Source organism: Python bivittatus, unplaced genomic scaffold, assembly GCF_059951505.1.
Source record: "Python bivittatus isolate LINGU-HERP-01145 unplaced genomic scaffold, Pbiv_v1 ctg000220_np1212, whole genome shotgun sequence".
NCBI lineage: Eukaryota > Metazoa > Chordata > Lepidosauria > Squamata > Pythonidae > Python > Python bivittatus.
Genome location: NW_028277048.1, coordinates 23,879,013 through 23,898,779, shown reverse-complemented (window position 1 = coordinate 23,898,779; position 19,767 = coordinate 23,879,013). Strand labels below are relative to the sequence as shown.

General features: G+C 42.8%; 1 protein-coding gene across 8 annotated transcripts in view; it reads left to right on the top strand.

Annotated features, from left to right (window-relative positions):
* BAZ2A (bromodomain adjacent to zinc finger domain 2A) overlaps nucleotides 1-19,767 on the top strand; it is a 66,339-nt gene that overhangs the window by 4,241 nt on the left and 42,331 nt on the right. For 2 of the 8 annotated variants that reach the window (XM_088138157.1, XM_088138155.1), the window contains exon 1: nucleotides 12,354-12,487. The exons of 2 other annotated variants lie outside the window; for them this stretch is intronic. The gene's annotated coding sequence lies outside the window, so the exon portion shown is untranslated. Of the gene's footprint in view, nucleotides 1-3,422; nucleotides 3,672-12,190; nucleotides 12,488-12,523; nucleotides 12,659-13,274; nucleotides 13,441-19,767 lie in introns of those variants that run through there. 4 more of the 8 variants (XM_088138151.1, XM_088138158.1, XM_088138153.1 and 1 more) reach the window with 4 other exon arrangements.

Genomic DNA, 19,767 nt, shown 5'->3' with positions numbered 1-19,767 from the left:
ATAGAAAAACACTGTGTTAGGATGCTCAAACTACAAGTAATCAGTTCTCTAGTAGCTTAGAGCTGGCAAAATAGCCTTCAGGTTTCAAGGCAGCAATGCATTTCTTGCCTAGAGATTTCTATGATGCCACTGATATGTGTACAGAGCACTAATACAAACTTGCTGGCTGGTGAGCTATTATCTTGTTTTTGTGGACCAGTATTTTTAGTACCTCATTTTGTGCATATACTTTCTTCATCTCAGATGCTCAGAACTTAGTCTGGGTTCACACAGCCTGCTAAGCCAAAACTACAGTACAGTAGCATTTACTTGATGTTTTTTAAAGCACAGTAGATTTACCAATACTTTGAAAAAAAATGATAAAATATATATCATATAGGTTTTCAGTAAACTCTGTCTCCAAATTTAGTATCATAATTCATTTGCTTTTTTCTGATCAGGCAAACCCCCACATTTTTTGTACCACTTAATGAACAGAATGCAGATTCAATTTCATGTCAATTTCATGTCAAAAAAGGACATAAAGTCTTATCCTAAGAAGGCAAGCATATCACATTGATTATGACTGCTTGCAAAATTGCCCTGAATATTGTAAAAAGAGTATATAAATGTTTGAAATAAATCTTATGTGAAATGCCACAACTAACATCTGTATAAGGGTTCATACATTTTGCCTGTCCCAGTAATGCCTATAACTTTTTTTGGAATTCAAAGTTAGTGTCCTCCCTCTCCACTGACTTATTGAAGGACCATTTCTGTAGTATTCTAGGGTTACTAACCTTAGCCGGTAGATGCAATGGCATGGAAAAAGAGAATATGGCTGGTTTCACACAAGACCTAAGCCATAATTTTGTTTGATAATCACTTGGCAAGCTGCGTGAACCTAGCCTTTGTGGTTTTGTCAGTTGTATAAATCCAGCCAATTGTTTATTCAGAAAACAGTGATAAATCAAACGTTTATAACATTGTTGGAATTTGTTCGGGATTCATGTGTGTTTTAGAATCTAGGGTTGCACCTGAAGTAGTGGCATAGTTTACAAATCAGGTGAGGATTTCTTAGAAGGAAGACCCAATAAGTTTCAAAGGTCAGAAGGTGATATAGGAGGAAAAAGTAAATTTGCTTGAGAGAGACCACCTTAACTCAGGTTTGACAGTTCACTGCTCCAAATTCCATAGCTTTTCTATTCACTCTTTAACCACTGTTACTCAAAACTACTTAAGTCTTCTTTTATTGAAAAAGCCTCCCATGAAATCCTAGTGGTGAAGATGGGAAAATGTGGGTGGATTATACTACCATTAGATGGATTAGAACTAGTTGAACAATTGTACCCAATGATTATACATCAGTGGCACTGCATCAAGCTAGAAGGTGTTGAGTGGCACATAACAGGGCTCTGTTCTAGGCCCTGTGCTGTTCCACATATTTATAAATGACTTGGATGAAAGGCTAGAAAATACGATTATCAAATCTGTGGATGATACCAAAATAAGTGGATAGTTAACACTTTAGAGGATAGTGTCAAGATTCAGGAAGATCCTGACAAGTTGGAAAAATTGGTAGAAACCAGCAAGATGAATTTCATCAAGGACAAATGTAAAATCCTTCATTTGGGTAAAAAAATCATAGGCATGAATGGGCAGCAGTGCGTGTGAAAAGGATCTGGGCATCTTGGTTGATCACAAAATGAAGATGAGGCGACAGTGTAATGAAGCTGAAAAAAAAAAAGCAATGCAATCCTAAACTGCATCAATAGAAATATAGCGTCACGCTTGAGAAGTCAACATACTTCTCTATTCTTTGTTGATCAGACTGCACCTAAATATTGTGGCCAGTTCTGAGCACCGTATTTCAGGAAAGAAATTACTCATCTCTGGGCATGGAAGAAAAAACTTAGGAGGAAGTGTGGGGCATGTTTAGCCTAGAGAAGAGAACTCTGCAGGGAGACGTGATAGCTGTCTTCAAGTACCTGAAGGGCTGCCATGTAGAAGGCAAAGTATATTTGTTCCGTGTTGTTCCAGGAGACAAGTCAAATACTGGATTTAAATGACAAGGAACATAGTCGCTGGGAGTTGGGCAGCATATAAATTTAATACATGTATTATTAATTATGATTATTTATATTGAACTTCAGGAAGAATTTCTTAACAGTAGAAGCTGTTCAACTATGGAACAGAGTACCTTTGAAGGTGATAGACTCTTTTGTTAGAAATACAGTATTTAAACAGGCTGGATGGGCATTTATAGGGGATGCTGCAAAAGTGGATTCTTGCACTGGGCAGGGGTTGAACTATATGATGTCCAAGGTCCCTTCTAAACTTTTCTACAGTTCTGTGAAGTCAGCAGTCCTTTGATATGCTGCTAGATTTATATCCCACTTTTGAAGAGCTCAAGGTGTCAGACATGGCATGGCCTCCTCCAGTTTTTCCCATGACAACAACCATGTGAAGTAGATTGGGCTGAGAGAGTGACAGGCTTGAAGTCATTCAGGGAGCTTCTGTGCCAGACCAGCCCTTTAACCATTCCTCAGACGCTGCATATTTGGGATTTCTTGCACCAATATGTCTGTGGTTGCATCAAACTGACATTCCACTTTGCAAGATCAGTGTAAGGTGCTTTATAAGGCCATTCTTTCCCTTTTTGTTTTCATTTAAAAAACAGCCCCATTGCATTCAGATATTCTTACAGATATGCTGGAGTGCAGAGGTCAGTACAAGGACAATTCCTCAGCTCACTGCTGTAAACGTAGTGCAATTCTCCTCAACATAGGGTGTCCTCTTAAATCTGTTGGGAACTCAGCACCCACAGCTGCTGTTCGCCAGGCTGGCTGGGACTCGGCTGCTATGTAGCCCCAGGTCACCTGGAGAACAGCAGGTTGGGCTGGGGTGGAATTTATTTATCCAGAAGGACAGTATGCTGAATTCAGGCTCGCCCTTCCTTCGTGCCGTTCTCCCTAGTGGGGATAATTACCAGACCGCCTCACTCGGGGCGGGAAAGGCTTCTGTGCTAGTCAGTCCCTGAGCGTGACTCACACGCTGGCGGAGAACAGGGTGGTTTGGGCTAAAGGCCTCGGGAGGGAGGCAGGCAGGCAGACACGGAGAGAGCGCGAGCGCCCATCCGCTTCTGCCGCGACTTCACTGGGTAGAAAAGGAAGCCTTTGGTGGCTGCAGCTGGGCAAGGCTGGGCGAAGAGGAAGAACTCGCTTGCAAAACCTAAACCATCTGCCTCTCCGTGCTTGCCCGCCTGCACCTTGCAGCAGCGCCGTGCAGCGCACGCAGCCTCTAATGGCCCCTGGGTTTGTTTTCTTGTTTGTGGGTGGGTGTCTACCGTCGACAGATCTTGGGAGCGACAAACGAAATGGAGCGGGGGGAGGAGGAGGAGGAGGAGAGAGAGACGGGGAGTTTCCCAGCTGCCTGAGAGGACCAATCCCGGCCTCGTCCAGCCGGCCTCCTGGGAGCAGCCTTCGACCAACTCCCCCGCAACCCCCAGAAGCCGCTGGGTGCTTTCTGTGTTGTCTAGGCGCGCGCAGCACGTCGAAAGTGAACGCCTGCTGCCCGCCCCAGTATTTATTCGCCGTGACTCGAGGAAGTTGCTTCTCAGTCCTCTCCCAAGCGCCTCCCTCCTCGCGCCGCCCGCCGGCCCGCCTGCATCTCGAGCCTTCTAGGGAGGCGAGGTAGGAGATCGCATCGCAGCCGTCGTGCGTCCCTCGGAGAAGGGCATTTGGGTTGTCACTGCGGAGCGGATGAAGGACGCGCCAGGCGCTGCTGGCGAAGTTCCCTGCCGCCGGCAGCAAAACCCAACGCCTCTCTGGGAAAGAGCCCCCCCCCGCCCCCCGCAACACAAACTTCGGAGTACAGTACATCCCGGAATGCTTATCTTTTATGTCCCTTTGACCTCTCTCTTTTCACTCCAGTTGTGTCGCACCGAGGAGTTCATTTCAGTTTGCAGTCAGTTAGGTAGGGGCCTTGCCTGGGCTAGTCCTAGGCAGTTTTCCCTGCCTGCTAAATGAGCATAAAACCCCCCTCGGCTTCTTCACGCAGGGAAGGATAAATTCTATAAGAAGCACATTTCCCTTCAGAAGCCAAATATCTTCAAACAGGCGGAGTGAGGCGAGCAATAGATTCCTTTTCTGAAAATTGTGGGAGTCTTTAGTTTTAAAAGAAATAGCATGCTAATTAATATTTTATGTTCAAAGCACTCCATGTATGTGGTTTTAGTAATCCTTGTTCTGCAGGGAGTTCAAGTATTACTGTCCCCATTTTGCCTAAGAGGACTGAGGCTTAGAAAACCAGGGCTACCAGCTTACCCCAGCTGGTCAAGGGGAGGCCCAAACTGAGCCACCCGCTTCTCAGTTCATAATCTTGGGGCACTTCATTATGACAGCCTGAGGTTCTGTAAGGACCCATAGAGGCCTAGCGGGTTCCTAGAGTCAGAGTTCCAGGTCACTGCTTCCAGTCGCTCTGACTTGAGATGCATCTCCCTCAGCTTGTGATCTGCAGAGAGAAGGCCTTCTCTCTGAAGTATATTAAAAAGAAACAGTGCATCAGCTCCTCTGCCCATTCAGCACCCAGAGGAAACTTGTCATGTCTTGTCCAGTCACTGTGATGTTTCCCACACCCTTGCTTTATTCACCCTTTGTTTATTGAGGCTCCTGAGACTGACAGGACAGAGGCTATTGCTGGTGAATGGATTTATAGGATACTCCTGTCTAGAAGCAGACTCATCCATTGGCAGAGGTCCTATTCATACAGATCTTTGGAATTCCAAAGATCATTTTTTTTCAACTTGGTACCCTGTATAGATTTTAGTTTGTGATTGTAGTGGAAGGAGAGGAAAGGAAGAATCAGTCTAAACAATGGCTCCCTATCTCCACTGTTATAAGGAATTGGTTTCATATTTTATTTTGAAAAGTTAGTTCCATCTCTCTCTCTCTCTCTCTCACACACACACACACAAACTTCAACTCTCCTACTTAACACAATAGGTTCTTTCATAGAATTGCACTGTGGATTCATGCTGTTACTCAGTCTCTATGGTTGCCACAGTGCTGCTACTCTGAATGTTTATGTAGCAGATGTGTGGGCATCTGCAAAGGAAAATCTATATACAAAAACCTCTATATGTTTGGAATGTATAAAAAGCCTATAGTTGTGTAAGTTACAAGGACATACAGAGAGGCTGATAGATGCTGACTTTCCTTTTCTGATGTTTAATGAATTTGCAAATGGTGCTGCTACTCCCAGTAGCGCAAGCCTTTAGGTTTTCAACAACTTCCTAACCAACAGCAATGTTGTGCCATGATCCACTAGTATCTTATGGTATACACATCATGAACTCCTGCTTTTACTTTCTCCTTTTCTGCTATGAAAAGTAAAACCATACATTTTCTACACAGGAACCATATCAGCGCAGTATTTTATCGGACTAAAAAGAACGTGCAGTGAACCTGATGGTGTTATGTGAGAGAGAGGTGCATAAAAACTAAGTTTAGGGTTCTTAGATGCAGATCTCTGGAGGCTGGAGTGATAAATGAAGGAAGCAGAGCAAAGGGATAAAATCACCATGGAGGAGATATTCACCACGTATTATTTCACTTCAAATTTGTCACTGTTGCATCTTGGTTTTGACTTTAAAAAACCCCCCAAAATAATGTACATTTCATCATCTTAACAACCTATAAGGTAGGTCAGAGCAAGAATGTATTTATTTATCCATTAATTCAATTTATACTGTTTTTCTCCTCAGACAAGTACTCACAGCAATTCACAAGTTTGCAAAAATACACAAAAGATTAACTAATATTAAAAGATTAAGTACTGCTATAATATGAAAACCAATTAACAATTAAGAGGCTGATTAAAAGTTGCATCTTTAGAGATTTTCCAAACACAGAAAAAGGGTCCAGACAAAACTCCTTAAATATGGTACATTCTGCACCCTTGGACCAATGTTAAAGAAGGCCTGCTCCTATGTGTGATATAGACAAGCCTCTGACAGCAGGAGCATCTTCAGAAGTGCCTCTCCTGCAGATCCTGACGACTGGACAGATTTGAAAAGGGAATAGCAGTCCTTCAGATAGTTGCCCTGATCATTTTAGGGCGTTATAAAGTCAATACAAATACCTTAATTTGTGCATGGTTATCATCTGGCAACCAGGGTAGATCTTTCTGTGGTGACATCATATGAACCTTGTACCTTGCATCTTTTAGCAGCCTAGTTGCTTGCAACTTCCAGACACTTTTCAAGGATAGATCCATATAATACATGTTGCAATAGTTAAGGCAGGCTGTTAGCAAAGTGTGGGCCAAATCTGACTGGATCTGACTTGTCCAAAGTTACCCAGTATGTTTTATACCCGAGTAAGAATTTGTATTCAGATCCAACTTTACCATAATACTCTGCTTCTCACATATATTAACTCAGTTTACATCAAGTTTGTGTGGGAGGACATAAGTATCCTTATACTACGCAAGGGGGCGCTGAGGGACAGCAGTTTGTCAGTTGTGAAGCAATTATTTAGTTATTTGATTCTAGTATTTCTGGATAGTTCCTAGGCAGATTTCCTGAACTTAGAAAACAAAACAAAAACAAAAACAAAAACCCCAAATAAATAGAATTCAATTCCTGTAAGAACCAAGTATTTTTCCAAGGAAAAGTGCTGGCAAATGAACACCCATTTTACTTCTATCTAAACATTAGGGGGTTGGCTTTATATTTCCTTGTCAGACAGTGTCTCAGATCCATTATATCCCCCACCCTATGCTTGAGTGCACAAAAAGGTTCCTGCAACACACTATAACCTACTTTTGCTTCCAGCAAACAGGGCAGGGAAAGCCTCTCTTCTACTCATTGGGATTGCAGCTCTTGGTTAATGGGTTTGCCTGATGCACTCCCACAGAGAGTCTGGCTCAGAAAATGCTGGACAAACTGGAAAATAGCTGCAAGCAGGCTTAGCTGCAGGTTGGAAGATGAGCCAGCATGCTTTCATCATAGATTACAATAACTGCCCTGATGGAGCAGAAGTCGTCAGATTTTGGTTTAGGCTAGAGTTCCTAAAGTGATTAGAAGACCCTTGTTTTCCAGTCTGCAAAGTCATTAGGACTCTATGTAATTAGATATTCTGTGCTGGCCTGATACATGTCTTTAGTAAGCAGACAATATTGTATTTTTGAGAAGCTGAATTCCTGTACTGTAACTGAAACTTCATTTGTCCATCAAGTCCTTAGGAAGTATAAACATTTAAGGAATATATGTGTTAAAATGCATTTAATAGATTTGCTCATGTATCTGTATTTCAAATCTAAAAGCTGATGTGTTTGTCTTGAAATCTATGCATCTAATATTTGCATGTTGGCTTCCTTTCCCACAGCACTGAAATCCTTCAGCTTCCCCTTACATATTCAGCAAATAGAAGGAGGCCTTGTGGGAAAATGATGGGGCTTCATACCAACGTTCTGTTGTACTGCATTTTGGGCAGATGTGTAGGGCATTAACATTGATTGGAACAGGATGTTAGCTGTTCCTTTCTTATCCATCCAGAGGTGTATCCCACTGCTTATCAAGTAGTCTCACTGCAGTTCTAAGCATACAAGCCTCAAGCCATTTATTTTGCAGAAGCATAAGTGAAGTTGCCAGTAGCTTTATTAAAGTTTTTAACCAATGCATTATGATCCTGACAGGTTTGATAGTTACAATATAGGTTTAGCAATTATAATCTTCCATGTTTTATGGAATAGAAAATGTATCTGTATGGGTAGTCTGTGATATTACTTTAAATGCTGAGGGTAGCGGTTGTCCTCTTCAGGACGGCTAGCCTGCCTGCCTTCTTGACATCAAATCTTTGGATACAAACCTGACATAAGCTACAATGATATGAAGGATATTTAAGCTTTTTATGGCAGAAATGGCTTCCAATGACAATGGGGAATGGGCAGGTTCTTCAGAGGGAAAGTATGCTTCTTGGCTGTAAATGCTCGAAGCCAGCTTTATGGGTTTTAAAAGCACATTGCTGCTTTTACGGGAGACAGAAGAGCCAATGCAAACATGCTATGAGAGCATGTAACACTGCTTGGCCATGATGTATTCTCCTCTGCTGACTTACATGAGAGCAGAGCTTCATGTGCTTTTATTTCCCCAACTGCAGAGTGTAGATAAATAGTTAATAGTGGTTAATTAATAAGTGGCTTTCAGTATATGAGGTGGGAGGCTGAGCTGAGGGAAGATAACAATAATGAGTTGTTTTGCTGTGTCTGGCTGACTCAACCAGCTGGATTCAGCATAGAATGGAGGGAAGTGGGAACTGAGGAAGATACGTTCTGCTTCATTTTCTCCCAGTTCCTCAGTATCTGGGTCTCACTTCCTATAGATTCTAGATTTTCCCCATTTCACTCTCTGGACAGGGTCCAAGCATGTGTGTTTCTTCCACTCTTCCATTTGCTAGTGGGATTTTTACATTTGTGCTTTCCCTGTGTCCTCCAGCTGCCCTCTGATTCCTTCCCCCGCCCTTTGGTTCAGTTTTTTCCTGCAGCCACAAGAGATGTATTTTGTGGGCATTGTTGGCGTCAGCTTCTGCATCTCAGAAAGGAGGGGTGGGTGAGTTGTGGCAGTTCCAGTCTCCTCACACCACAAGCATCTGGGAAAACTGAACTTGGCAGTTGGCATCTGTATGGGGAAGCTGCTGCTCTTGCAGTCCAACATACATGCCTCTCATTGTGTGGGCTTGTCAAAAAGGGTTCTGTATAGCTCTGTCCTAACCGATCTATTAGCCCCTGCTCCTCAAGCTTGTGAATGGTTTTAATGCTATGGATTGTTATGCCATAAAGTAAACCAGACATCCACAAAACTGGGATTAGAGGTCTTATATTTTTAGAACCTGGGGCTCTGTAAGGAGAATTTAACTCCCTCATTTGCTTTTTAAAAAAAATATAGGAGAATTTGTGGATGAGGAAATCCAGGTGGCTGGAAGAGTAAGGGTCTGCAAGGGACATGTTTTGATTCCCCCCCCCCTCCTGTTAATGAGAGAAAAACACAAATGGTTGTCAGCTACAATTTTTCCATTTCCATCATTACGAAAGTATTGCTAGTATTAATAGAGAGCAGTGCACCAGGAAGAAATAGATTGCACAAGTGAAGTACAGCAATGTATTGCATAAGCCTTTCTCAGACTGGATCCATCCTGTAATTCCCCTCCATGTCAGTTGGGCATTATCAAGTTAGTTCAGCACATCTGAAAAGCACCAGGTTTAGGAATACTGTCTTGCATTAATAAAATAACATAGAGGAACCACAGCTACACATAAGGTCTGTTAGATCTCTTGTAGAAAATATCATGGTAAACACATGATAAAAGCTCTACCAGAAAAATTGCTCCCAGTCAAAGTAGACAACTCTTGTGCTGACTTTGTATAACACAGCTGCATTTAGTCATTAAAAAAACAACTGAGTTCTATCTTTACCATAGCAGAAGGTAACCTGATATCCATTTTGTTTTGGACTTCAGCTCCCATCTGCCCAAATCAACGTGACCAATTATAAAAGGTTGTGGGAGCTGTAGTATTAAACACCTGAAGGGCATAATGTTGCCTACCCTTGCTTTATTTGAAGCAACAAAAATGCTATAATACTGTGAATGATTGTGTTACTTCAGCTGATCCAAAAATAGCTATGACCCCTTTGCTGTTTTTGGATTGGCTGCTCATGGGCCAACACAGCTACCTATACCTTCCATCCAGACAATTATTTTTAGAGATCTTCCTCTTAATAATGCTATGAAGGAGAGCCAGTTCTGTGTAGTGGTTAAAGACACTGGACTAGAAACCAGGAGACTCTAAATTCTAGTCTTGCCTTAGACATGAAGCCAGCTGGGTGACTTTGGGCCAGTCCCTCTTTCTCAGTGCTACAAAGAAGGCAATGGCAAAGCACTTCTGAAAGAGTTGTCTAGAAGACTGCATGGACTTGTCCAAGCAGTTTCCAGGAGACAAGATTGACTCAAAGGTGCAGACAGACAGACGGATGGATGGACACACACACACACACACACACAGAGCTAAGAAGAATTTTCATTGGCTATATACTTAAACATAGAATTTGCTGCTACATGAACCAGTGAAGGCCAGTAGCTTTCGAAGGAAATTAGAAGTATCAAAGATAGATTGAAATATGTAGTCTTGGGGATGGGGAATCTAACAATGTGTGGGTTGTCCTAAAAACATATAGCTGGATACTGTTGCTGGAATGGATGGACACTTGGTTCAATCCAGATGTACTCCTATGTTCTTACAGTAGAATAGATTAACTAAAAACACAAACCAGATGTTAGAGTATAATTAGGACTGACTGAGAGCCATATATTCCACTGACTTCTAAATAATAGAATTGGCCATCTACAGGTTTATAGCAGTGGCTACTTAGAACTGCTGGTTTTCTGTCTCCTTGACCAGCAGATGAACCTTGGGCACTCCCAGGTCCCCCCAGCCAGCATTGTCAGTATGGAAACAAAGCTTGGTAACATTGGGAGGAGAGTTTCACAGATTCCTACCCTAGTTTTTAAGAAGGTAAAAGCATACAATTCTGTTTCTTTTATGGCATCTAGAGAGAGCTCTGATAATGCAGCAGAGAATATTCCACTATTCCTAAACTAAAGATGAAGCACAAGAGCAAATAGCGCCTAGGGTGTGTTAGCAGCAGTTGCCTTATTCTTTACCATCCCCTTTCATTTGTATAGATTAGGAATGGTCACACTAGAGACTTGCTGTTAAATTTAAATCCTCATGTTAACAGCTCTCTCCCAGGGTGCTTGTTCCCCAGCTCCACCAGTTTGTATATCTCTATATGCACTCATACTCCTTGTGTTCTTCCGGTTACTACAGTTCCAGATTCTCTGACAAATAAAATAAATAATAAAAATAATAAATAGTAAATGCCATATTAAATGGAATATACATACCTCCATACTCATCCCCAAAACAGGCTACAGGGTAGCCAAAGGCCCATGGCCATACAATCTTAACCTCCAAGAATATCTCTGCATTTTCCATGAATAATTTGTTTCATTGTGATGGCATCATGTTCTTACTTTGATACAGTCACAGATCAGGCCAGGAGCCATTCCCCCGCCCCCTTGTATTCATACCATCTTGTATGCCTTTTTCCTTTTTCTGTTTAAGGGATTTTCTTTAGTGGTGGTGAGCGTTATGCAGTCTGTTGCCCACTGTCTGATAGCCACCATTCTACCAAACACCCTTGGTCCCTAGAAACCCATTCTAGCATGTCTCTATGCCATAAATGTAAGCCTCCTATGATATCCTTTCCTTTTCATTATTGCATCAACTTACATCAATATAAGTTCATTGTATGACAATCATGCATCTGTAAAATCAAAGGACTGGTGTCATATAGTGAGTCACCTGATCTATCATCTTCCTAATTACTGTGCTTCTCTGTTTCAAATTAAGCCCTTCCTGGCCTTAACCCTAACCCTTTCCCAAGCAATTGCTTTTAAGAACATGCATTTCCACACTTCCTGCAAGATGCTTCACATTGAAGCTAGCCTGATGGTCTGTGCAGGCAAATGCATTACAGTACTCTATTTCTTATCCTTTGATGACCTGGCAGTGTTTGGAATCAGGTTTTGCAGGACACAATGTTGGCATGGGTCAAGGAAGTGCTGGTTTAGGTCCTCAGCCACTGTATGGCCCATCGAGTTCCTATCTATCATCCTGATCTATCTGTTGTGAAATACAGTGAGGCAATGGAGAACCGTATCCCGGGTGCCTTAATCACAAAGCAACACCCTTCCCAAGTCTAGAACGTGAACTGAAGTTGCCTCAGACTACTGATCCTCCGTCGTATTTCATGGCAAAGGCCGCCCCGAGTTTGATGCCAGGTTCCTTCCCAAGCCCAGCCCTAACTGGAGAAGCGTGTAACTTTATACGTGCGCATGCAGAGCATGCGCTGAACCCGCAAGCTTCCGTAGCCTTAGACTCACCTCCACCGGCAATCCCAATCCCCACGCCGCCGCCGCCTCCTCGCAGAAGAAAGTACAGCTTCTTATCTTTGTACTCTTTGCAGAGCTTCCTCCGCCTCAGCAGCTTCGCTTTAGCACAGGGAGGGCGATCTCGGGTCGACTCGCTCTTCCTCTCGGCTGCGCGTCTCTTCTGGCGGCGGTGGCGGCGCTCGCGCCTCCCACTCCGCCGTCGGCAGCGCTCTCGCGGCCGGGCGCTAGGACCCGGCGGCGGTGGCGGCTGCCGTCGACCGTCGTCCCGGCGCTCTCTCGGTCCTTCGCAGGCTGGCTTGGCTTCCTGGCAAGGGACGACGACGAGGAGGGCAACAACGACAGCGGCCGCCTGGCCTGGCTCCGGCCTGCCTCTGCCTGCGCTCGCCTCGGCCGGCGGCCCCTTCCGCTCGCCGGCCACGGCCAGGTTGCCCCGCAGGGCCCGACCCCGCTCCTCGGCGGGCCATGTGAGGGGAGCCGGCTGACACCTCCCACAGGTGAGGGAGGAGAGCTCCTCCAGGAGGCCGCGGGGCGCCTGGGACGCGGCCCCGTTTTTTCTGAGGGGAAGTGAAGGAGGGAAGTTTGGGCCCGACTCCCTGAGGAGGAGCAGCAGCAGCAGCGCTACTTCGGCGGAGGCGGCGAGGGGTCTGGCGATTGCCGGGAAAGAGGTCCGTCCTAGCCCCGCTCGGGCGGCGAGGAAAGGCGCGGGGGATCGGGGTGTGAGGGGAGAGCCGTAATGGCCCCGGCGGGAGGGGAAGTCCTGGCGGCCGCCCCCCAGGGGTGGGGAGGAGAGCGCCCGGCCGAGAGCCGCCCTCCCGGGGAAGGAGCCGGTGCGAGGCGTTTTCGTGGGAAAGCCCAGCCGGGTGGGGGTTGGGGGGTGGAGTAAGGGCGGCTACGCTTCTCCCGTGTTAAAGGGCGACGGGGGACGCTGGGCAGGCGCGGTTCTTGGGGACGGTGGGAAGGGTGGCTGGAGAGCTTTGGGGTGAGCGAGAGAGAGGCTCGGCGGCGGAGAATGATGGGAAGCCGGCCGGGAGGCCTGGCCTGGTGGTGGAAAAAAGGCGAGAAATGTGTAATTATCAACCGCAGCAGCCTCGCCTGTGGGGCGGGGAGCCTCGGAAAGTTGGGGGGGGGTTCCGCACGTTTGTGGGGGAGGCCCGTGGAGTAGTTGGCCTCGAGCGGAGAGTTTTGGGCGCGAGCGAAGAACCCCCGTCCTTTCGCTGCTTTTAAAGAAAGGAGGAGGTCTGCGGGTCTCCGAGGGCGGGGAGAGAGGCCATATATACAGGCTCCTGGGGATGTGGGAAGAGCGCCTTGTATCACATCCGACGGGGTTAGGAAGACTTTCTTAGGTGAGGGCAGGACGTGACCCAGCCGAGGAATCTTAACTACCTCTCAGGGATCCTTCCCTGGTGAGGCAGCTTGCGAAGAAAATGGCTTTGGAAAAGAGATACAGGTAAAGAGCAAGACACGGGACTCGGAGCTTCTGTATTGGCTGATAGGCATCCGTTGCTAACTCGAGTGTGATTGGTGCTGGCAAGAGGAGCTCTTTTGCTGGGCATATGAGAAAGAACCTAGCTTTCTTGACTGTAGCAGAGCTGGAGATTCTGGCACCATCCTTGGCATACCTAGTGGGGGAGGTGCATTCTGATGCCGGGGATCTCCGTTTTCCAGGGGCGTAGTATGTGTATGAGAAATAGTCTTGCATGTAGATAATGTGAGATGATATTTAGTGGCAATCTCTTAAATTATTGGAAAAGCAAAAAATATCTGTTTTAGGAGACTGAGAGAATAGTTCAGGCAGATAATGGCTAAGGCTGAGAGAGCCTTTTGTGTGTGTGGAGGTGGGATGCAAGCATAGTGAAACACCGTAACTGGCTCTGGGGTGAATGAATGCTCAGAGCTGCTGTTTTCCCTTGCTGAAGCATGTGTGTTGAACCTTGATGCAAACAATCCTCTTCTTCTGCTCCCTCCCCCATCCTTGCAGGAAGTGGCCTGGAAATGGCAGCTGTGTTTGTTGCTTTTGAAATGTTCCTTTTAATCAGATATGGTTTCAGTTCACGGCTTTCCCTAAGCTCCTTGGTTAGATTATCCCTGTTCCCCAGAAGCCAAATATAATAAAATAAATAAATAAAATTCCTGCAGTTTGAGGATATCACCCTTTAAAACATTACATGAGGTTTAAACAGGCAGTCGTATGCATATAATTTAATCTAGCAAAATGGCAAATCCTACAGTGTGATCCATATCTATGGACTTGCTCAGAGACACCAACCCTTTCAAGTATTCATGTATACCTTTCAACACTTGTACTAAAATTAAATTTAAAAGAATTAACTACTTACTATGTTTTTCTCACACATAAATATTTTCTCATGGCATCCTATTCTGAGTAGTTTTTAAGGCAGAGGAAGATATCCTTGCATAAATATAGCTTTGAAGTTGCACAGACATTAAAATGATTTTCAATAAAGAATATACTTTTTAGACTTTAAATAATTTACCAACATTTGAAGTGAAGAGATACTGTACCCTTTCATTGATGTCTCAGCAGGTGGCAGCACCTGACTGACCTTGACTTAGTCTGATTTCAGAAGCTAAGCAGAGTCAAGCCTGGTTAGGATTTGGATGGACTTTCAAAGAATACCTGGGCTGTAGGCTAGATAAGGAGTTTGTACTTCGTAGTAACTAAACCATATCCTTTTTTATGCATTATTACAGTTTTAATACTTTACATCTGCTCTTCAATGCACAAATCCCGGGAGTAGCTGGGAATATATGAATGCATGTAAATGGTCTTGCATGGAAAGAGTTATATCCGTTAGGGCAGGTAGTGTTTGGAGAAAAAATACTTTTTTCCCTCCAGCATTTTTTTTCATTTTTCAGCAAAGGAAAAAATGGTTTTGTCAGCCTGAGGAATAGTTTCAAGAGATTTAAAGACTCTTCTATTCATCAGTAGGATCATCAATAGATTTATGCCTGTGGAGTTTTTTATAACTGGACCTTTGAGGTAAATGTGCTGGAGCTTTTGGAGCAGACCTTCCTGGCTTCATGGGCTGAAGAGATAACATGTTTTACTAAAAATTAAAATTCATAATAATTATATTCATAATATATTTTCATAATATGAATAAAATTCATAATAATTATAATAAGCAGCTTATTCTGATAAATTCAGTTTAAAAATACCAGGGAAAAAGATTTTGCATGGTTCTGAAGAGACAACATTTCTTCTTTACCAGGCAAATACCTTTAGAAAGAAATGCTAAAGCCAAGATATCAGTACAGATTTTCTTTTCTTTTCTGGATATTGTTGACCTCACTTGTATTGTTAAAGGATTTCAAGGCAAACTTTAATACAGGTAATCCTTGTTTACTGACTGCCTCATTTAGCGACCATTCAGAGTTACAACAGTGTAAAAAAACTTTGTGACCAAACTTTGCATTTACGACCGTTACAGTGTCCCATGGTCACTTGATCGCTATTTACATGCTTCCCAACTGGCTTACAAGAAGCAGAGTTAATGGGGAATGCAGAAATAAAACTGTAAGTCATGGTCATGTGATGTTTCGCTTAACAACCAATGGGAAGTGACATAAGTCTGTTGCGATCACATGATTTTCTGTTTAGCAACCATGGCACTTACTGACGGAGTTGCTGGTCTCAATTGTGGTCGCTAAGTGATGACTACCTGTATATAGGACAGTTCTTTATGCCATAAATTGTCTGGCATAATGGGTCTCACCCTTTCATTTCTTAAACCCGACAATCATTGTATCAATCTGAGTCCCACCATGATAGAAACAAAAAGCCCGCTTCCTTGAGAAGGACATACATGTTTAATCAAATCAAATCTTTATTATGGTCATAGACCAGTATTAATATACATGTTTAAGTTTTGATGTGAAAAATTCAATAATACTGCTGACAGTGCTACCATAATTGTACATTAATGAGTGAGAGCTAACTGAAGCAGTGTTTGCTATTGTTGGACTAATCTTCCCTTATGTCCTAACCAAAATCCAAATGAAAGCTACCATACAATTACTTTATTTTACTTTGTTCTGGCTCTTAAACCCAAACTTCTCAGTCTGGTTTGGCCAGGATGCTTAGTTCTTTTTCCTTTACCATGTGACTAGAGAATGGCAGCTCTGCCCTTCTTTTCTACCTGGCTTATCACAGTCTTGTGCAGGGGAGTTGTATTACTTCTGTTTATCATTACGGGTATGCATGCTATTGGATGAGAAAATACTGGCCTAGAGTAAGCAACTTCTTCCTAGATAGTTGTTGGTAGACCATTCCTGGTTACTTGTTTCACCTAGCATTTTCAAGTGAATTGGTTTTGTGAGGCAAAAACTTACAGCAGGGTTTCTCAACCTTAGCAACTTTAAGATGTGTGGGCTTCAACTCCCAGAATTCCCCAGTGACTTGAAGCCCACACATCTTAAAGTTGCTAAGGTTGAGAAACCCTGACTTAAAGGATTATTTTTTAACAATGGCAAATTATGTGTGCTGTAGTTAAGGAACTTTCCTTGATTCCTTATTTTTCATTCCTTGAAAATTAAATTGAGCCTATATTTTGAAGTAGAGATGGAAGGACCCACATGATCTAACCCCCCCCCTTTTTTTTGTAGCTTTGTGGTGTGATTTTTGGCAGGAAGTTCAAATCATAATCAGAGTTGGAAGAGCTCACCACCTCGGATGGCCATTTTGGAGCTGCCTTGGCATAGGTGGAGCAACAAGTCCCCCACCTGGTGCTGGTTAGAGCAAGCTGTGAGGTGGAGGAGGAAGAAATGGCAGTGGCAGCAGCATAGCCTCTGGCTCCTATGCAGAAGGAGGTTGCTGATGTTTGTCCTAGCTATTGTTTAAACACCTCCAGTGGAGAAGAATTTACCATCTCCAATCTCTTCCATTGTTGAACACTCTTACAGTTAGGAAATTTTTCCTGAGGTCCAACCAAAATCTCCTTCCTTATAATTTAGATCCATTGTTCCTTGTCTTCTTGAAGAACTTTGAACAATTCTGTCCTGTCTTCTACATGAGATGCCTTCTTATAACTGAAGATAACTATTACGTCTTGTAGTTTTTCCAGGCTAAACATACCAACTGTTCCTCATATGTTTACCTTCCAAGCATTCTATTATTTTGGTTGTTCTCTTCTTGATATATTCCAGTTTCTCAGTGTTCTTCCTAAAATTTAAACACAATATTCTAGATACAGTCTGACCGACTGTTGATGCAACTTAGAATTGCATTTGGTGCTTTTGCAACTGCATTACACTATTGACTCATGTTCAGCTTGCAGTCCACCAAGATAGCAAAGACCCTTTTTACATGCTCTGCTACCCAGTATGGTGTTCCCCCATCCAATACTGATGCCTCTGGTTTTTCCTATCCAATGTAGGATTTTGCATTTGTCTCTGTTGACATTCATCTTACTGGCTTCTACTCACTGTTTCAGCTTGTCAAGATAAATCTTGATACTGACTTCTAAGATATTTCTTCCCCCTCTCCTCACCATCTTTGTCTGGTCTACACCTTCCTTATTACACCTACCTCCCATTTCCTTTCCATTTCCCATTTCCCATTTCCCATCTTCCATTTTCTTTTTAACCATTAGGTCAGATGAAACTCCCTTTGCATCCACAATGGTTTCCCAAATTTCCTCTTTTTTATAGCACTCATTAGATTAGTATGTGACTATACTTTCAGTATTTTATTTTTGAGAAGTTCCCAACCATCCTGCACTCCCTTTCACCTGAGGACTTCTATCCATGAGATCTTATCTAGTACTTTTCTAAGCTTGTTGAAATTCACTAAATGCGAATACAGTATCTGACTAGGTTCCAGTTTGTCTTTCTGTAATGTCCTGAACCAAAGATGACATGGTCACTTCCTCTCAAAGTTCTCACTGCTTTTTACCTTTTCTGTGTGCTTTTCCCTATTGATTGGCATCAGATCTAAAAGAGTGGATCCTCTTGTTTCTTCTTCAGACTTCTGAAAAATAAAGACAAATAAACTAGATGCCTTAAGTTTTTGAACTTGCATGAGTTGAACAGCCTCCCCCACCCCCCAAATTGGGAAATTCTTTCCCAAATCTTGAAAAGTAAAAAGATTGGGCTCAAAATCTTGCACCTTGCTCCATCTAGTCAACAAAAATACATAGCCACAGGATACAAAAAAGATGTTCATCTTTTTGAGATTTTTTTTTAAAGGATCCAGTTAAATAGATAAAGAACTCAGTAGTTCACAGTGACTGAGAACAGTTGCTGCCTGAAAAATTGTATGTTCATTCTGTACTTTTTCATCCTGGATGTTGCATTGCCTTGCTTTGCCCATAGCTGATTATTACTTTTTAGAAAGTTCTGACTTCCTGTTATAAATCTAGGATCTTCCTCATCTTTCATAAAAGGAAAGCTTCAATAAAATATTGTCCACCGTACATTTTCTGGTTAGAAACCTGATATTGTCAAATACCTGTTAGACATGGAATTGATGGGCATTTCATAGCTTTATTTTTCTGTAGTCTGATAAGATCATTAGGTTTTTGTGAGGCCAAACAGATCCTTTAAAATATAGTTCTAAATTAAAATGCATCTGTGATGCATTGTTTTAAAAGAATGCTAATTTTGGTAGAACAGGAAAGCAGAACATTTCAAGGTGAGTCTGAGGATTTTCCAGCAGAACCGAGCACATTAAAATAAATTCAGACTACTTAAGTCAGGAAATCTCCAGCTTTTAGGCACAATTCCTCGTTTCTTTGGAGGGTGAGTATGAATATATGTAAACTCCATAATTCATTTGTTAAAGACTAATGAAGAATGGAAAAAGCTATGACTAGACAAGACTATGCCTCATCTAAGTTACTTGCAAATGCCATTGCTCTGTACATGGAAAGAATTGTACTTGGGTTAAATGTTATGTGAAAGAAATATGTTGTTGTTATCCCTTAATCCTCTTTAAACAATCAAGCTTTTACTACTACTCTTCTTGTATATTTAAACATGTACTGTTACAGGTGTCAAAAAAGAAATATAGTCTTGAGATAAATGAAGCCTCTTTGACTTATCAGCTGCTCAGTATTATTGGAGTGTATATGTGGTTTCTGTGAAACCACACCCCTCCCCTTTAAACTCTTTTTTTCCTGTGTTGACTACAATTAATTCAACCATTTTGCTTGGCTTTTTTTCCTAGCAAGCCATTCTGCCTTCCCCTTTAATTACAATGCTTTTCTAGCACCTCCCTTCACTTCAGCTCCAGCCCAGCTTGTCTCTGTGCTGGAGCAGCAGCTGCTTTTTCTCCTGATACCCTGGCCCTTAAAGGGATATGCACAGCAATGTTATGGCTCAGGACATTGTCAGGATATGATCCATTGCTTTTTGAAGGGGAAACAGTAAGTGGCATAGGATGCCCTTAATACAGTCTTGGAGGATTCCTGACAGAGAGAGTGGGATGTGGGAAGGATATTTCTTCTGTTCTTTCTAGTTGCTGCCTTTTCCCCCTTTTCTTTACAGTTACAGAAGCTTCCTAGTTTAGGTGGTAGAGCTTGGCATGACATTGCAGGAATAGAAGGGTGTGTGTGAATATGAGAGAAAAGCTCCTTGATGCAAGATTTATTGAATCAGTGAAGGAATATTTATTTAGACTAGGTCAATCACATGAATTGACTTCAGGTTGGCAAGAAAAAATATATTCTAAAATGCTGTACATTTTTTGTTTTCTCCCTTTAAGTTTTTTTCCTCTTTTCAATCACTTATCACTTTCCCTCCTTCATATACTTAT